The sequence below is a fragment of the Mastomys coucha genome, unplaced genomic scaffold (assembly GCF_008632895.1).
Source record: "Mastomys coucha isolate ucsf_1 unplaced genomic scaffold, UCSF_Mcou_1 pScaffold21, whole genome shotgun sequence".
In the NCBI taxonomy this organism is placed as follows: Eukaryota; Metazoa; Chordata; class Mammalia; order Rodentia; family Muridae; genus Mastomys; species Mastomys coucha.
The window spans coordinates 122,948,995-122,969,065 of NW_022196904.1; the positions used below are offsets into that span (position 1 = coordinate 122,948,995).

General features: G+C 41.3%; 1 protein-coding gene and 1 long non-coding RNA gene across 6 annotated transcripts in view; one reads left to right on the forward strand and one right to left on the reverse strand.

Moving 5' to 3' along the window:
- The window catches only part of LOC116103124, a 14,457-nt gene extending 3,038 nt beyond the window's left edge, over positions 1–11,419 (reverse strand). For all 3 annotated transcript variants that reach the window (XR_004123398.1, XR_004123399.1, XR_004123397.1), the window contains exons 1-2: positions 11,199–11,419; positions 675–812 (exon numbers count right to left, since the gene is read on the reverse strand). This is a non-coding gene — a long non-coding RNA (uncharacterized LOC116103124). The remainder of the gene's footprint in view (positions 1–674; positions 813–11,198) is intronic.
- The window catches only part of Fank1 (fibronectin type III and ankyrin repeat domains 1), a 110,247-nt gene that overhangs the window by 16,563 nt on the left and 73,613 nt on the right, over positions 1–20,071 (forward strand). The window lies entirely within an intron of this gene.

Below are 20,071 nucleotides of genomic sequence, written 5' to 3' on the forward strand. Positions count from 1 at the left end.
AAAAAAAAAAAAAAAAAAAAATAAGGCCTCTCAGGTGCGTTGTTTGGACTCGTGGATAGGAAGAGGCAAATGTTTTCAAAGGCCAAAGTCAGATGCTGGCGGCAGCCATAGTGTGCTTTAAGGTCCTTATTCAGTGGCGCATGCCTTTAATCCCAGCACTTGGGATGCAGAGGCAGGCGGATTTCTGAGTTTGAGGCCAGCTTGGTCTACAGAGTGAGTTCCAGGACAGTCAGGGCTAAACAGAGAAACCTCGTCTCGAAAAATCACAAAAAAATACCCAAAGGGCTTCTTTTCCCTCCCTGGGCCCCATCAGTCTCCTCCTGAATCTTCTGCCTTGTCTCATTTAGTCACACTAAGGTAGTTAGTTAGTAGGTCCTGGGATCCAGGAGATACAGGTGAGCTCAGATAAAAGCAACAGAGTTTCATATAGTTGTAGAAAATTGCAAACCAGGAAATTCAAGGTCAGGCAGAATGAACCAGAGTCCCCCAAAGGCAGGGTAGGCTGGAGATCAGAGATACTTGTGAGAGTAGGCTGCTTGCTGCTGCTTGAGGGGAGATGAGCAGGAAGGCTCCAAGTATGGAGATAGAAATTAAATCAAAGGTGAGTGTTAAGTCCATTAGTGTGTCCAGGTCAGGAGGAAAAACTGGTCTGTCTGGTATTTTAAAAATCTTACCAGGTATTGCTGGATTCTGGAAAAATGGCTCTCTGGTAACAGTGTCCTTCGTGGTATCTGTGTGGCAGTTTTCCTCTTGTCTTAATCTCTCAGTCTCAGAAGAGGATTCTTGGCCTCCTTTTTGGACATCCTTTTTGACTTGAGAGAGAGGGAGAGAACAGAGAAGCCAGAGGAGGACATCCAGTGTCTTGTATCTCACATTTTACCTTATTTCCTTGAGTGATGGCCTCTCAGTGAGCCTGGAGCTATGCTAGCTAGCATCCTGGAAGCCCCAGCCATCTCCACTCCCGTCCACAGCCCAGGCACACCTACTGCCCCTGGCTTCTTACATAAAGGTATAGGGGGTGTGGGCTCATGTGCATGCATGCATGTGTGTGTGTGGGCTGTTTGTGTGTCTGAGTGAGGACAGCACGTGCCGCAGTGTGTGTGGTCATTCGAGGACGACCTCGGTGACAGTCTTCACCTTCCATCTTGATGGAAGCAGGCTTCCTCTTTTGCTATTAAAACTCTAGGTAAGCCTGATCTTTGAGCTTCCTGAGACTCTTCTCCTGATCCTTGAGCTTCCTGAGACTCTTCTCCGGTCTCCTCCTCCCATGTTGTTTCAGGAGTATGGGTTGTTATAAGAGTTCTGGAAATTTGAACTCTGGTCCTTAACAATTGAACGGCACTTTACCCACTGAGCCATCTCCCTATCCCATATGTTAAGTGTTTTAATACCATCTGAGCCCTCATAAAACACTCAGTGCTTTATATGCTCCACCCAGTCCTTAAACATTCTTGCGCAGAAAACATGCCTAATGGGTCTTTACAGTGTCTTGTCCTCTCTCTATCCTGTTATGTTCCTCCCCACATGGGTAGAAGAGAATAGAGTCTGAGAAAAGTAGAAGTGGAGAACAGAAGATCCCTGGAATAGTGAGTTTTCTTAGAAGAGAGGTGAATGGGTGAGACAGGGAAGGGATTTCCAGGTGTGGGGTGAAATCTTGAGAGTTACATTTTAAATCTCAGCCTGTGGAAGACAATGAGTTGCTACAGGACATCTTCATAAGAGCTGGCTGTCCACAGCCCAGGGAAACATGTAAAGTATGCACGTGCTCCAGAGGGTGAGGGGCTCCTTTGCCTCACTCCCCCTTGACCAGGCTGGGATGGAGAAAAGAACCCAGGGAGAAGGGAAGGAATCACTTGTGGTTGGGGCAGAGGTAACATAGAAGACTAACCCACCCTGGAGGGAAGGGGCCACTCTGCTAGGCTACTATACACAGGAGCTGGGGTTTGCAGGCAGCAGATGTCTCTGAGGTGAGCCACAGATGTGAGCCCAGGCAACCAACCATGATAGCTGCTAGAGAACTGTTTTCACTGAGTTTTCTTTCATACTTGTGTCTGAGACAGTAGACAGATTTTTCTTTTTAGTTTTGTTTTATGTGTTTTACCTGTATATATGTCTGTGCACTATGTGTGTGCCTGGTGCCTGCAGAGGCTGGAAGAGGGCATCAGATTCTCCTAGAACTGGAGTTATACATGGTTTTAAGCTACCATGTATGGGTGATGGGAACCAAACCTGGGTCCCCCGCAAAACCAGCTGTTTTTAACCCGAACTGTCTCTCCAACACCTGAGCTAACTTTTTAAAACCATCCCCAAAAGGTAGGTGATTTAATTTCTGAAATTATATTGTAGTGCCAGGGAAATGTTAGTGATTCCCCAAAAAACAGACAGGAGCCGATCTGATGCAACTCTCAGCAGGGTCTTTATTCTCGAACCCTTCCCCCCAGCATACTACCCTCACACAGGATGGTTTTGGTGGTGGGGGAATCCCTGAATGTCTATTGGGGCAAGGCTTTATAGTAAGCAGCAACTGGGGTGAGGGTGAGGGTTGAGTGTGCAAGCATTTCATTGGAAAGCTACTGTGGCCTTTAACATAACTGACTGGTGCTGAGTGTCGTATCATAAAATTATTTTCTGCTCCCCTCTGCATTGGTGGTCATTAGGCAGGGGGTAGTGGGTTTGTAACCTGGGAGGTACAGGCTTGTTGGGGGAATAACCTAGAGATGCTGGTCTTGTTGGGGGTTAGCCTAGAGACTGGAGCTAGGTTCAGGTTTTGTTGGAGGGCAACTTGGAAACTAACGCTAGGTTTACCTGAGTTCAAACTTAGGTCAGGTTCTCCAAAATGGAGTCTGAACTTAAAAGATTTGGCCTCTTGGTATCAATGCTTTTGTGAGTGCTTATTCCAGATTCCTTATATTTGTGATTGTAACAATCAGGAGATTCTGAAATTTAAAAGATTGGCTAAGCTTATTGTTCTTTTAAAAATTAATTTGTCAAGAAAAGGTTTTATGTAGCCGAGGCTGGCCTTGAACTCATGTAACCATGGATGGATGACCTTGAACTTCTGATCCTTTTACCTCTAGCTCCTGAGTGCTGAGATTTCCAACTGTGTGTGAAACAAAATATTCACTACTGTATTGCTACAATGGTATGATAAGAGTATAGTTTTCTAATATAATCAATACTGGAGCAAAATATTGAAACCGTGTGTTATGAAGGAGAAAATGTGGCTCAGGAAAGAATGCCCGCCTCTTGCCTTCTGATTGTGCATCTGGTTAACGGTTTTAACTCATTATGTTAATTTTGTCTCTTTGCTGAGGGTCACTGTCAATCATAATACATAGCCTCGAGCTCTAGTGACAAAGGTGACAGGATGTGCAGAAGAAACCATCTATGGCCCTGTGCATCTTGCTTTGCCTTTTTTTCTGAACCTTTGATAGGGAGAAAACCCGGTGGTTTCTGGCCTTTTGAGTCCAGAACTGTGATGACATGTTAGTTCCACTTGACAAGTTTGATGTGATGTTGGACTAAATGTTCCCTTCCAGTAATATTCACAAGATGTCCAGGTAAATTTATGCAGCTCAGCACACTTCACTGACTTTACTAGGAAAGGGAGATTTTTCTCCTGAAAATGTTTTTCTTGTTTTAAAACCTCAAGCCAGCTGTTCTAATGTACACCTGTAATCCCAGTGTTCAGGAGGTGGACGTAGTAGGGTTGGAAGTTCAAGGCCAGCCTGGGTAACATACTAGGTCTCAGTCTCAAAGACTCAAACCAAACCAAAACATTGTAATGCCATCTCCTGGAGTCGCCTGGCAGTGTGGAAGCAGTCCGGAGTGATTGCTTTTGGCAGAAGGCCAGGTAAACATCCCTGCCTCTCAGTGATATATAGGTAGAGTTGACACATTGTTAAAAACAATGACCATAAATAGAGGATGTGTCAGGCCTGGGCTCAGTCACTGACTACAGTTGAAAAGGAAAGGGCCCTGAGATCTGTTCCCTGGGCAGGTACATCACATGCAGACATGGTTGCTAGGAACCAGAGCTCCAATCTGATAGCCCACTCAACGCTGTAGAAGTAGGTGAGGCTTGTGCTTAGACAGACTCCCTCCTTCCCTCCTCCCTCTCTCCTTCCCTCTCTCCTTCTCTCCTTCCCTCTCTCCTTCTCTCCTCCCCTCTCTCCTTTTCTCCTTCCTTCTCCTCCTCTCTCCTCTCTCCTCTCTCCCTCTCTTCCCCCTTTCTCCCAAGACCTCTCTCTCCTTCCTTCTTTCCTTCCTTCCTTCTCTCTTCCTTCCTTCCTTTCCTTCCTTCCTTTCCTTCCTTCCTTCCTTCCTTCCTTCCTTCCTTCCTTCCTTCCTTCCTTCCTTCCTTCCTTCCTATGAGTTTATATTATTTAAAAGTCAACTTCTAGTATATTAAAAATTGTATATTTTATAAAGATCCCCCTAGAGAATGCTTAGCATATGCATATGACTGTTTTGTGTGGTGCTTTGGGATTTCTGAAGAGTATATGCTAATTTTGTTGGCCTTTTACTTACTTCATTCACTAAACAAAAATTTCAATCAACCTTTCTTGTTTCTTCTCCCTTGATCTTGGCCATTCTTGTTTTTTTGCACAATTTTAGAATTGATTCATCAGTTTTCACAAAGTTTGGGATTGTGAAGGTCATTAAAGGTCAATTTTAAAGTGACTTCAGTTTATTGCTCCTTGTTGTTTCTCCAAGGGATAGGTTGTTTTTCCTCTGTTAAAATGTCCCATACTTTGTCTGTTTAGTTCTGGGTTCTGTGTCTCAATTCAAGCTATGAAACAGTAAAATAATTTTACTTTAGGGTCTTAGGAATGACAGTGCTGACCAGGTCTTCTAGTGGAGGCAGGAACAATGGGAGCTTACAGAGGAGAGCAGACTGATTTGAAATAAAACAGGGAGAAGTCCTTTGTAGCAACTTCATTGACTGTTGTTAAAGAAAGGGATATGATAGGGATACATGACTGACAGGCCAGGTGACTGATAGAAAACCAAGAGTGAAGACAGGGACTGTCTCTGTAACTTTGGCCATCCTGGTGGTGCTCACTATGTAGATCAGACTGGCTTAAAACTCACATAGACCCACGTGCCTCTGCTCTGAGGCATGTGCCACCAGGCCTGTTCCTACCTCAACTTTTTACCCACAGATGAATTCTCCTTTCCTGCCACTCTGCCTTCGTGTGGCTGGGCACATATGCTGTGGTCATAGTTCTGTGCCTGTCGAGTGTCTGGGGATTCCATTTTACTGTCGTACCACAGTGTGGTCTGTTTTGCCTGGATCCACATTTGGGTTATTCTGATTGGGTCTGTTGTAAGTGATCCTTCTACAGATGTGTTTTTGGTACACACACCAGTGCTCCATTGACTCATTTGAGTGATGTTTTCATGAAGCTTGCCCTGTGTGGTCTTAGGACAGTCAGTCTCTCAGTTCTCTGTGTCTGCAGCAGCTCTGAGGGGCGTCCCAGCTGTTCTCTTCCCATTGTTCAGCTTCTTAAAGCTTTGGTCATTGTGGGCATGCAGTAGCATCTTCTAGAGTTTGTAATTTCCTAACACCTAGTTAGGTCCAACATGTTTCTGTGTGTCCTAATACCAGTCATTTGATTATGTTTCTTGGGGAGAGGATTGCTCAGGTTTCTTGTTCAAATTTTTTATTGTGTTGCCTGGTGTTGGGTGACATTGGTGTTTAAGAATTCTTAAATATATTCTGGGCCAAAGTTTTTTGTTTATGTTTTCATTCTTTAAAAAAATTAGCATTTAATTTATGTGTATGAATGTTTTGCCTGCATGTATGTCTGTGTAACATGTGCGTACAGTGTCCATGGAGACCAGTAGAGGGCGTCAGATCCCCTGTGGAACCGGAGTTACAAGTTTGTTGTGAGCCACCAAGTGGGTGCTGGGTACTGAATCCCATTCCTCTAGAAAAGCAGCCAGTGCACTTAACGTCTGAGCCATCTCTCCAGCCCTCATTTTCATTCCTGAGGTTTCTTTTGGTGACACACACCTTTAATCCCAGCACTCTAGAGGGAGAGGGTGGTGGATTTCTGTAAGCTCAAGGCCAACCTGGTCTACATAGTGGAGTTCTAGGCTAGTCAGTCTACGTCATAAAATTGTGTCTCAAAAGAGTTTGAATTTTACACAGTCCAGTTGATCAGTCCTTATAAGTAAACATTTGTTAGCATTTTTTTGTACTACAAGTTATTTTGCTGTTTATCTAGACGTTCATTGAACATAAAATAAAATTTAAAAATAGTACCATGAGTTGATTGGGCCTTCATTAAAGTGACCACCTCTATTGTCTTTCACTTTTCTTTTTATTGTGCATCACACACCATATATGTAGGACCATGCTTCTGGTTCTCCACACTGAGACATTGGTTAGTTTATCTGGATTTTGTTTGGTTCTAGAAACAAAGAAGCATGGTAAAGCACAGGCCCTGCTCCAGACATGCTTAGAATCTGAGGGAAGAATCAGATTCTAACATTAATGTTAATAGGAGGAAAAGTTAAAGTTCTGCTTGTGTTTAAAGTTTTCGTCTGTTAGTTGTTTCTCTATAAGGGCTTCTTTTTCTGCAATATGAAAACTTCCTGTAGTTGAAAAGTACGTTGTATGGTTATGTGGCTTTTCCTTGCAGTTTAACACACACAAATCTATTCCAAGACATATATTGTTATGAATCCACCTGTTTCGAGGGCTGGGATGAGCAGGGTGCTAAGGGAGTCCAGCCTTGGGCAGTAGGTGGCAGTGTTGGTCAAGCAAGTGAAGGCTTAAGATGCCTGGCTAGTCCTAGCGACTGAACTAGGGCAGAAGCCCTGCCCCATGAATACAGAATGTGTCAGGACCATGAGGAAGGAACAGAGAAAGGACTGGGAAAGGTGGAGGAGGGCCAGAAAAAGGGTCTATTTATGCAGGCATTGGTGCTCAGCTCACCCAGCTTCCTCTTCTTAGGTACCCTTAACCTTTCTTTGTTAAACACAGAAGAGAAATTGCAAAGGTAGCTGGGACTGGACTCATCAGGGCTCCATCTCAGTCTGCCTTCACAATTTACACTCCCAGTCACCAGTAACAACAGTTTGTTGTTGGAATGGCCAGTTATTGCTGCTTGGAAGAGCTGGCTCCTCACAGGCAGATGCATTGTCCCAGCCTAGCTGCACTGGCATGTCTTTGGCTTGCTCTAGGCTTGCTCAAGAGTTGGAGTCTAGCTGGGTGCGTCACAGCTGTCTGCATCCCTAGGCCTGTCTGTCAGGGGATGTGGCAGAGCTTTCCTCCTGGTTTTGTTTTGTTTTGTTTGTTTGTTTTTGTTTTTTGTTTTTGCTTGTTTGTTTGAGATGTCTGCATCATCATAGACACCCGAGCATGGGTCATTTCTCCTTTGCAGAGAGCCGTCCCGTTTTCTCCAGTAGTCCAGTCCTCTTCCTTGGTTGTGGGACTGAAGTTTGTAACTGAGTGCTCATTAGGTTCCTAACTCTGCCTCATGAAGCTATAGCTTTATGAAAGTCTGGGCACCACGTCTGTGATCACATGGTCACCACTGCTTAGCACTGAGCCCGATGTCCCTTGATGCTCACCAGAAGGAGGGATAAAAGCCAACTGATGTCTTTAACTTTCTGAGTTGCCAGGTGATAGAGCACTTATTTATACACTGCCCTATAGGGAGCATACCCTGTCATATTGTATTTAACATACTAGAGAAAAATCCAAGACTTACATGAACTTAAGACCTTTTCAGGAGTAGAACAAGGTTTGCATTTTTGAAGCGATTCTTTTTTTTTTAAAGTGTAAACTTCAAACACAAAATTGATTATGACAATGAATTTTATCGATAATGACAAAATGTACTACTAATTAAGAATATAAAACCAACAAATACCACAAATGTCACAAAATAAAATAGCGTTTTCTGATTGTCTAGTACATTTTTTTCTTTTTTAACACATATTTTGGCTGCCCGCCATTGGGGTTTTGCATAACACTTTAGTAATAATTTCTATGATTCGGGTAGGAAGGTGTTTTTGTTTTCCCAGTAGTCTAGTTAGTAAACTTCTTTTCTTCTGTCTGAAGTTGTTTGACTTCTTATGTAATGTTCTCACGGCATTATATAAGGTCTGCATCTCTGCGGTTAATGAGGGCCTCTGCATCTCTTTGTCAGAGGCATGCTTGAGGGGAGGTTTTCATACCCTGGGGATGGGAAGCCCGTTTTCCTGGCTCATTCACTTTACCTTTCATATTGTACATGGAAACACAGTTATGGTAAGATAAATAGAAATGTGGAAGAGATGCACATGCTAATTATGAAGCCCACACATCAGAGTCCAGAAGGCTGTGATTGTGATCGAATAGCTCAACATTTTAACATCAAAACCAGTCACTCTGGATTCCACAATTGCTCTTCCACTCGTCTTTAAGTATTTAGTTGAATTGAGTGATTTTGAACTTTTTTTTCCATAACTGAAGTTTATAATATGCTTTTTTTTTTTTTTTTTAAACAGGGTTTCTCTGTATAGCCCTGGCTGTCCTGGAACTCACTCTGTAGACCAGGCTGGCCTCAAACTCAGAAATCTGCCTGCCTCTGCCTCCCAAGTGCTGGGATTAAAGGCGTGTGCCACCACCTCCCGGCTATAATATGCTTTTTATTAAAGTAATCTATATACATAGAAAAATGTGCATGTTTTATGCCGTCTGATGGATTTTTTCAAAGCGACCTGCCTATCTGCTCCAAGTTCAGATTAAACTCGGAAGCTTCCTAAGGTTCATTCCAGAGTCCACCTCCACCCAGAAAGAATAGCTAATGATCATTTCCAACAGCTTGCATTAGTCTGCCTGATTCTGACTGTTTTGTAAGCAGATCAATGTGACATGTTCTTGTTCACATGCGGCTTCTCCCCAGCACTGATATTGGGCGATTCATTTCTGCCATTGTGAATGGCTGAAGACTCTTCTCTCTTGATGCTAGTTCCATGTGAGAACAGACCAGAATGTGGGTGTCCATGCACACCTGAGTAGTTTACAGTGTGGGCCTCTGATGAGCCTTCCAGTAAAATGTCTCTTAGTATATATCCTCACCGAATAAGTTCCTAAATGTGTAATTATGGATGAATGCAGTTTGCATGTAGCTATCTTTGATTAGATAGTTCCAAAGAGTTGTTCAAAACTGCAGTTCTTGCCTTCATCAGAGGAGTGTGTGAACTTGGGTCTCTCTTTGTCATAGTGGATACTTGGTATTTTGATCCATTTATGTTTGATTTTTGAGGCAGAGTTTCATGTAGTCCAGGCTGTGTATTTACTGTGTATTTACTGTGTGTTTGAGGGTGACCTTGAACTCCTCATCTTCCTCCCTTTGTATCTCCCAAGTGCTGGGGTCACAGATGTGTTGCCATGAATCCTGGTATTTCTGTCCTTTAATTTAGACTTTTAAGTACCTGTTTAGTTGTATCTTAGTGCATTTTAGTTTGATCGTGTTTTTGTGTGTGTGTATATGTACACCTGAGTTCTATATATGGAGGGCTGAGGACAACTTTGTATCATATTGCTTCTCTCCTTCAACTTAAAAACCTTTAAAGTTTATTTTATGTGTCTGGGTGTTTGGCCTGCACCCATGTCTGTGTATCGCATGTGTGTCTAGTACCTATGTAGACTAGAATAGAGAGCACCAATCTCCTGGAAGGAGTTACAGACAGTGTAAAACCTCCATGTGGGTGCTGGGGATTTAATCTGGGTTCTCTGAAAAAATCAGCCAGTGCTCTTTACTTCTGAGCCATTTCTCCAGCTTGCTTGCTCTCTTTCAATTTTCTCTGTGCTCTTGGGATTGAACTCAAGTTTCTTTACTTTTTCAACAAGGGCTTTTCAGACTGATCTATATATCAAGTTCCAGGACAACTAGGGCTATGCAGAAAGATCTTGTTTTAAAAAATAAAAGGATTTTGTTCAACAACATGGTTTGGTATTGTATAAGGTTTTAGAATCATTGTCAGATTAGGAAAACCTCCACCATCAGTTCTCATTTGGTGGGTTTTTGTTTTTTGAGACAGGGTCTCACTATGTAGCCTTGGCTTCCCTGGAACTCACTATGTAGACCAGGCTAAGTGGGAACTCAGAGATTTTCCAGTTTCTGCTTCCCAAGTGCTGTGATTAAAGGCATACATACTGGCTGTAAAGGTTCATAATTGATGTGTATGTTGTATATATGTCTCTGTATATGTGCATGTAGGCATACACAGAGGCCAGAAGAGTGTGTCAAGTGTGATGGAGATGGAGTTACAGGTAGTTTGTGAGCTACTCCATGTTGTTGCTGGGAACCAAACTCAGGGATTCTGGAGGAGGAGCAAAGAACTCTCAACCACTGAGCCATCTTCCCCGCTTCCTTCTAGGTCCCTTTCATGTGTGAGCTTTAGACCTCAGGGTCTTTCTTATACATAGGGTTCTTGTTGAGTAGACTATAGGGCATTTACATAGTCTATAGCACACAACAATAGAAAAATAAGAAAAAAAATTTCATAAACTCATGAAATGGGGAATGGTTCTTCTATGATATGTTATATAAGTGAACCAACCAGGATGAGCATACACAGGGATACTTTTTTATATATACTAGGTATATTTTCACAACAAAGCAAAACAAAGCAACCTATCACATACTAGTGAGACCCAACACACTGATTACCACTGGGAAGAAGGTTGACGAGATGGGTAAGAGCATGTGTAGTGTCTAAGGACCTTTACAAGCACAATCAAACACTTAATTGGTAAGCCAGGGCTTTACAGATTCAAACAAAGCTTATACAATTTAGTATCACCATAAACAAGCAAACTTCTTTTAATTAATTTAGTTTTTGAGACAAGGGCTCATTGTGTAGCCCTGGCTAGCCTGAAACCCACTATGTAAACTAGCCTGGTCTTGACTGTCTGCCTTTATTGACAAATACCCTAAAGATAGACTGCAAAGGCTTATTGAAAGTTTCTTAACTATCAGTGGTTTGGATACTAGCTTGTATATGTCCTGAGACTAGGCATTTAAGAAAATGTCAGTGCTGTTGGAAATAACTGTCAGGTCAGAAGACAGAGTATAGAGATAGGGAAGAGAAAATAATGTCTTTAGGTCAGATTCAAATGGCCGTGATCAGTCTGAACAGAGAATGAACCAGTCTGGTGGATGGCTGAAAAGTCTGGATGATTAAGTACTCACCAACAGGAATGAGCAAGTCCACTGCAAGATCTTAGTGGTCAACTGGACTTCCCAGTTAAGGAAGGTAGAAGAAAGGGCTTGCTGAGTTGCATGATTCCTCTACTGGGCCCAGAGAGTACATAGAGCTTAGAATATCAAAGTGCAGCAGGAAACCAAGAACCTGTTTGGAATCTCTATGGCACCAAGAAGTCATAGGAGCCTGCCTTGTAGGGTCTCAGGGGCCACAGTTGGAATGTTCTGAGCATCACAGTAGAGAAACCTAGCAAATTCTGCTGTAACCAAGCAATGAAAGTAAACATTACTGATGATCATGTTGGCATTTGTGCCACCTGATGTTAGGCACACATTTGTATTTTCTCCTTGCCAAATGCATGTTCAGTATGAACAAGACATGTATACACAGACAGACTTACACTGTGACCCAGTCTGAAATAACTTGCCTGGACTCTTAGATTGTGAAGGTCAAGAAAGACAAGAAAAATGGGTCTGTGCAGGACACGTGGACTGAAGAGACAAGGCAGCTAATAAGAGCTTTGGAGTTCTTCACTGAATCTGGGATGAACTGAAAGAAAACCCAAACAAAATAAAACCCTAGCCTGCTAGAACACCAGTAGGGCAACTGGGGGAAATGTGAACATGAAGTAGCATCTCATCAGGGCAGCATCGATACTGGGATGGGATTGGCTTGTAGGGAGGCTGTCCTTGGAGACAGATGCCGGTAAATGCAGAGCTCTGACCTTGTATTTCAAAGGAAGTGATTTAATGGCAAGCAAACTGTACACAAACATATTGAGAAAACAAATGTGCTGTCTTACAAAATTTAAAATGTTAAAAAAATTATCCAGGGCTGGAGAGATGGCTCAGCGGTTAAGAGCACTGACTACTCTTCTGAAGGTTCTGACTTCAAATTCCAGCAACCACATGGTGGCTCATAACCATCCGTAATGAGATATGATGCCCTCTTCTGGTGTGTCTGAAGACAGCTACAGTGTACTTAGATATAATAAATATAATAAATAAATCTTTAAAAAAAATCCATAGGCTTGAAATATTTGAGATACTGACACAGAGAAACTCCCAGGGCATTTCAGGTGTCTAGTGTGGCATCTAATCCCTGTATTAGTTTACGCTAAGGATACTAATTTACCATTGTGTCACTGATGGTTCCCTAAGAGAAAATCTGTTAATATAATTCACAGCATCAAATCAAAACAAGCATGGTGAGATGTCATTTGATAAAAATCAAAATCCTTTCCCATTTTAACACACTTTTAAATGAAGTGCAGGAGCACACAGCTGCTTCCTACACATGGCAATCGCAAATTTAGTTCTGAATGTCAGCATTGCAATTTGCAGAGCCATGCCTTGAAGTATTCTCATTAAAGGCAGGCTCAAGAAAATTACTCTTGCTGCCACTTATTTTTATATTTGGATGGTAGTAGCCAAAATAGATGAGAAGAAATTGAAATACAGATTTCAAAGTACAAGCTGTGTTTTTCATTGTTTGGTGATGATGTGAATATTTAGCTGGAAGATGACAAGATAACTGATGGACTATTATATATATATATATATGTATATATATATATATACACATATATATATATATATATGAAATACTACTTCCAGTAAAAATTAACAGCCTTCTGATCCTGAAATTGTAGAAAAGGAGGTATTTGGCATAATACCTCTTTTTGGAACTTCATAGTGAATGCTAGAACAGACAGAGCTACATAATGAGACCATTTCAAAAACAACAACAAAGAGAATGAAAGTATGGCTGGGAGAGTGTACAATGGGAGGACACTCATGGTGCAAGCATAGGGACCTGAAGTTGGACCCCCAGAATCAATATAAAATGTTGGTCATGGCAGGATGTGCCGTAACCCCAATCTTGTGAGACAAGGTTGAGAGGATCTCAGGGTCTTGTTTACTCAGTCTAGCCCGTGGGTAAGTTGTAGGTTCAAGAAAAGACCCTGTTTCAGAGACTAAAGTGGAGAGCAATAGAAAAAGATTCCTGGTGTCAACTTTTGTCTTTTGCACACGCCTATGCACATGTGCATGCAAAGAATAAAAAGAGAAACATCATCTGATCATTTCAATAGAAGCAGAAATGATGTGCTGAGAATTAGCACTGAAATGCGATTTAAAACTTTTAGACTGTAGGTAGGACCTTTGACCTGATATAAAACAATATATCCTAGTTAGAACATAATCATCTCAGTGATTGCATGCGTTAGAGCATCATAGAGTTAGAGGAACAAAGACTGAAGGCTGGAATGATGACCCCATTGTCCTTTTCTCAGTTCTTATGATTATTTTCAAAAAAGGTAGATGATGACCATACTCTACAGAAATGGAGGGCAAATGACTAGGAAGATAGTGTCATAGTCCTTCCAGAAGTTAATAGGCAAACATTAAATAGTGTATTTTATACACATAATATTCTGAGAACAATATTTTTTTATCCAGCAATTTTTAAAAAAGATTTATTTTATATATGTGAATACACTATAGCTGTCTTCAGACACACCAGAAGAGGGCATCACATCTCATTACAGATGGTTTTGAGCCACTATGTGAGTGCTGGACCTCTGGAAGAGCAGTCAGTGCTCTTAACCACTGAGCTATCTCTCCAACCTCTTATCCAACAATTTTTAACCTTAGAAATTTATATGAAATCAGAGGGAATATGGAAAAACTTTGAACAACATATATGTCCTGTATCAGGAACAAGTAACTTATTGAAAGACACTGCAAAGGCCTTGAAAGTTTACATGTAGGTAGACCAGTTCTCCCCAGCTAAGACATATGTGTAAAGCAGTTCCAGTCTAAACAGTGCTGCAAAGCTGGTGTCAACAGGCATGAAAACACTTAGGAAGTTAGATCTCCCTCTTACTCTGAACATAACAGTCAATTCCAAATGGATTATGGATTTGCAGATGCACAGCAAAAGTTAGCTATCTCTAATGTTGAAACAGGTTGTAGCTTTTCCTACAGAGGTAAAGAGCAGGTAAGGAGGTAATGGCCAATCTTGTCTAAGTTCTACCTTCATTACATAGCTGACGAAAGGTTGGATTCTGAATATGTAGAGAACTTCCAGAACTCAAATTTCAAAATAAACCCAGGGCTGGACAAATCAGTCAGTGATTAAAAGCACTGGGTATTTTTGTAAAGGACTTTAGTTTGGTTCCCATCACATACATGGTAGCTCACAACCATCTATAGCCAGTTCTAGAGGATCCAGCGTCTTCTAATGGCTTCCACAGTCACTGCCTGCACGTGCTACACATACATGAAGGCAAAACAATCACACACACACAAAATAACAGACAAACCCAAACTCAATTGGAAAAATTATAATGCACGATGATACTGTTTGGAAGACAACTTGTTGCCAAATCATCACAGGAAGGCCATAATCTTTTTAGTAAACAGGGAATTAAAAATTGAATACTCAATTAAGTAGCTTTTTACTTATTCATGATAGGCTGTAATTAAAAAGCCTGGCCATGATGAATTAGGGGTTACTGTTTACTTCTAGGGAAAGTTTAAATTAGTGTAATTACTTTGAGAAACAATTCAGTATTAGCACAGAAAGTTGAACATTTTGTCCTTTTAGACCATTAGTTTGTATCCCAGTAAAACTGTTGTATCTGGGAACTAGAAGGCCAAGGATGTTCATAGCTGCCCTTTCCATAGCACTAAAGACCTAGGAAGAGCTGTCTGTAGATTATCAGACTGGCTGAGTATGTTATGATGCACTTGCATGATGGGATGTGTTACTGACACTCCTTGGCTTTGCATCAGCCTAGGTCATTCATATACTTAGTGCTCCTAACCTGTTGACCTCAGGGCTTGGTAACATGATACAGACTGGAGCTTGAGTTGTTTTCTTGGTGACTGAATGTTTGACTGACAGCTGGGACTCTGCTACCCTGCACAACACACATACAATGTTGCATTGTTTACCCTAAAATATTAAGTAAAATCCAAGGTATGGTTTCCAGTGAGAGTATAAGATATTTGCCTTACTATAAGTTGGAAAATCACAGGTCAGACCATCTTGCACATGATGAAACATTTACAACTTGATATACCTGTGCACCACGATGATTAATAAAATAGCAAGTCTAGACAATGCAGTCTACTGCCATAGTTAGTGTTTTCCAGCAAAACTAAATGTGTAGGTTTTATATACAATCACCTATGGAAATGAGGAGCACAGGAGCTGCAGAGATACTCAATGGGTCAGATGTTTGCTGTGCACTGAGTTCAGATCCCCTGTGTCCATATAAGATGTATGGGCTCATGTGCCTGTAACGCCAGCTCTGGGGATGGTGGCATGCTCAGAGACTGGATTGGCATAGATTATCCTCTTGCCCCCTCAACCTCCCCTAAAAATTACAAGCCTTGGCCCCATCCCAAGAGGATGACATGGAGAATGGTAGAGCAGAACACACTGCATCCTTCTCAGCCTCCACACATGGACACACACACACACCACAAGAAATAACCGTACTATCTTTAAGTGAAGGGGAACAGGTCTAGCCACTGGTATATTGGCAGTGTCCCGGAAGACAGTTTACAATGCATGCATGCCCAGCAGTAGCTTTGTCATATATGTATCTATGTATCAGGTATTTAAGCTGCCTGTGCCTGTGATACCAAAATAGCATGGTAATAGTGAAGAGACAACAGAATGGTTAATGAAAAGTGATTTTGGTGTAAACAGCAATGTTCAGAAGGTAAAGGTCAGAGAGGACTCCCTAGGCAGTGTTAGAAATCTCAAGGGAAATATGCAGGATGCATGTGAGACCCACTTTGAAAGGCACCGGCAGTCACAAACAGATGTGAACACATACACGGACATGCAGGATGCATGTAAAACCCATCTTGAAGCACCAGCAGTTACAAACAGTTGTGAACACACATGGAAAGGTATGGCTGCCTCTTAGGAAAATCCCTCCTTAGAGAAATGCTGGCTCTCCCTGAACCTGTAAACATTTAATCAAAACTCTAAAATAAATTTCAGTGTAGACTAGCTGAAAATTCTCAGCTAGTCTGAGTGTGGAGAGGGGAACATTTGTTCAGGAACAGAATATAAAGCATGGAACTGGATCTGAGGTTAAGAAGAAACTTAGTGTTTGAGTGATTTTCAGTGGGTATTGTACTAAGGGGGGTTGCTGTGACATCCAGTATGGTGTTCCCACACGCTCCCAAGACTGGCAGCCTCTGCTCTCTGTTCCTTGTCCTCTTCCCCTCCCCCCTTCACATCTCAGTGGCCCTCAACTTATTTTCATGTTTCCTCCTGCTAAGTCCACATGTGAGAGAATCATTTTTGTCTTTCTGAGAGTCTTGTTTATTTATCACAATAATTTCCAGCTATGTTTTCTCATAAATGGAAACCTTCGTTTTTTGTCATTATACAGCTCCATGTTTTGTATGCACACATTTTCTTTACCTGTTTTATCATTTGATAGAGACCCAGGCTGACTCCAGAGCTTGGCTGGCATGAGAAGTGGGTGGCAACTGTGCCATCTATAGAGGATGCCAACTCTGTGTCTAACAGCAACAGGATCACTGGATTCTGGAGAATTCTACTCCTAAGTTTTTGAGGAGCCTTCAGATGGGTTCTCATTGTGTCTGGACTAATTCACCTTATGTCAGTGATGTAAAGAGGTTCTTCTTCCTGTGCCATGGTCCCTGCCCACCCCTCCTGTTCCCATTTATTGTATGAGAACCATTCTGGCTGAGGTGCGATGGAATCTCAAAGCAGTTCTGATTCACATTTTTAGATGGCTGAGGATGTTGAAATCCCTCTTGTTATTTATTCAACATTTGCACTTCATTTGAAAAGCATTTACTTTGTTTGTTTGTCCCATTTTTGGTTGGGTTTTGTGGTCTTTCAGGGTTTAATTTCTTTATTTTGGATATCAAGCTCCTATCAGATGACTAGCTGGTAAAGATTTCCTCCCCTTCTGCAGGCTGTCTCTCTGCTCCCCTTCTGCAGGATGCCTCTGCCCTCTGTTGTTTCTTCTAATGTGCAGAAGTCTTTTAACTCTACACCATCCATTTTTGTCAACATCTGCTATTTTTGGAGCCTTATGCAGAAATTCGTTCCCTATGCCTTAAGTTGGAAGGAAATGTTTCCCCCTGTTTTTTTTTCTCTAGTGGTTTCATAGTTTCTGGTCTTACATGAAGGCCTTTCATTCATTTTGAGTTGATTCTCTTGGTTGGGTAAGAGGTACAGATCTAACTTAGTTCTAGATGTGGATATGCAACTCCTCAGCACCACCTGTTGAAGAAGCTGTCTTCCCCTCCCCCCATGTATGTTTTTGGTTTGCTGAGAAAGTAGATGGCTGTAGCTCTGTGGGCTTCTTTTTGCCTTTCCTAGCCACAGGTCTGAGTAGTAAATGTCTTTCTGCTTGGAGTGGCAAGATACCTGGCTGGAGATTTTAGGGAGATGGATCCCCAGGTGGGGCAGTCTCTGGATGGCCTTTCCTTCAGTCTCTGCTCCACACTTTGTCTCCATATTTCCTCCTGTGAGTAATTTGTTCACTCTTCTAAGAAGCACTGAAGCATCCACACTTTGGTCTTCCTTCTTGAGTTTCTTGTGGTTTGTGGATTGTATTTTGGTTATTCTGAGCTTTGGGGCTAATATCCACTTATCAGTGGGTGCATACCATGTGTATTCTTTTGTGATAGGTTACCTCACTTAGGATGATATTTTCAAGTTCCATCCACTTGCCTGCAAATTTCATGAAGTCATTGTTTTTAATAGCTGAGTAGTACTCCATTGCGTAAATGTACCACATTTTCTGTATCCATTTCTCTGTTGAAGGACATCTGGGTTGTTTACAGCTTCTGGCTATCATAAATGTGGCTGCTATGAACATAGTGGAGCATGTGTCCTTATTACATGTTGGAGCATCTTCTGGGTATATGCCCAGGAGTGGTATAGCTGGGTCCTCAGGTAGTACTATGTCCAATTTTCTGAGTAACTGCCAGACTGATTTTCAGAGGGGTTGTACCAATTTGCAATCCCACCAAGAATGGAAGAGTGTTCCTCTTTCTTCACATTCTCACCAGCATCTGCTGTCACCTGAGTTTTTTATCCTAGCCATTCTATGAGGAATGAGGTGTGAGGTGGAATCTCAGGGTTGTTTTGATTTGCATTTCCCTGATGACTAAGGATGTTGAACATTTCTTTAGATGCTTCTCCACCATTAGGTATTAGTCAGTTGAGAATTCATTGTTTAGCTCTATAACCCAGTTTTAATAGGATTATTTGGTTCTCTGGAGTCTAACTTCTTGAGTTCTTTGTATATATTTGATCTTAGCCCTCTATTGGATGTGGGATTGGTAAAGATCTTTTCCCAATCTGTTGGTTGCCGATTTGTCCTATTAACAGTGTTCTTTGCCTTACAGAAGCTTTGAAATTTTATGAGGTCCCATTTGTCAATTCTTGATCTTAGAGCATAAGCCATTGGTGTTCTGTTCAGGAACTTTTCCTCTTTACCCATGTGTTTGAGGCTTTCCCCCACTTTCTCTTCTATTAGGTTCAGTATATCTGGTTTTATGTGGAGGTCCTTGATCCACTTGGACTTCAGATTTGTACAGGGAAATAAGAGATTAGTCTGCCAGTGCCTGCCCGACTAATACAGAAGTAGAGGCTCACAGCCATCCATTGGACTGAGAACAGTTTTGCTATCCTGTTCTTTTTCTTTTTTCTTTTTTGTTATTCCAAATGAATTTGAGAATTGCTCTTTCTAATTCTATGAAGAATTGATTTGGAATTTTGATGGGGATTGCATTGAATCTGTAGATTGCTTTTGGCAAGATGACCATTTTACTATATTTATCCTGTCAATCCATGAGCATGGGAAATCTTTCCATCTTCTGAGGCCTTTTTCCATTTCTTTCTTCAGAGAATTGAAGTTCTTGTCATACAGACCTTTCACTTCTTTGGTTAGAGTCACACCAAGATATTTTATATTGTTTGTGACTATTGTGAAGGGTGTCATTTCCATAATTTCTTTGCTAGTCTGTTTATCCTTTGAGTATAGGAAGGCTACTGATTTGTTTGAGTTAATTTTATATCTGGCCACTTTGCTGAAGTTGTTTACCAGCTGTAGGAGTTCTCTAGTGGAGTTTTGGGGGTCACTTAAGTATACTATCATATCATCTGCAGATAGGAATGTTTTGACTTCTTTCTTTCCAATTTTTATCCCTTTAACATCCTTTTTGTTCTTTAATTGTTCTGGCTAGAACTTCAAGTACTATATTGAGTAGATAGGGAAAGAGAGAGCAGCTTGCCTCATCCCTGATTTTAGTGGGATTGCTTCAAGTTTCTCTCCATTTAGTTTGATATTGGCTGTATATTGCTGTATATTGCCTTTAATATGTTTAGGTATGGGCTTTGAATTTCTGATCTTTCCAAGACTTTTAACATGAAAGGACGTTGAATTTTGTCAAATGCTTTTTCAGCATCTAATGAAATGATCATGTAGTTTTTTTTCTTTGAGTTTGTTTATGTAGTGGATTACATTGATGGATTTCCATATATTGAACCATTCCTGCATCCCTGGGATGATGCCTACATGATCATGATGGATGATCGTTTTGATGTGTTTTGGATTCAGTTTGTGAGAATTTTTTTAATTAATTTTTTATTTTTTATTTTTTTTTTATTTTGCAAGAAATTTATTGAGTATTTTTGCATCAATATTCATAAGGGAAATTGGTCTGAAGTTCTCTTTCTTTGTTGGGTCTTTGAAAGGTTTTGGTATCAGCAAAACTGTAGCTTCATAGAACAAATTGGGTAGTGTTCCTTCTGTTTCTATTTTGTGGAATAGTTTGAGGAGTATTGG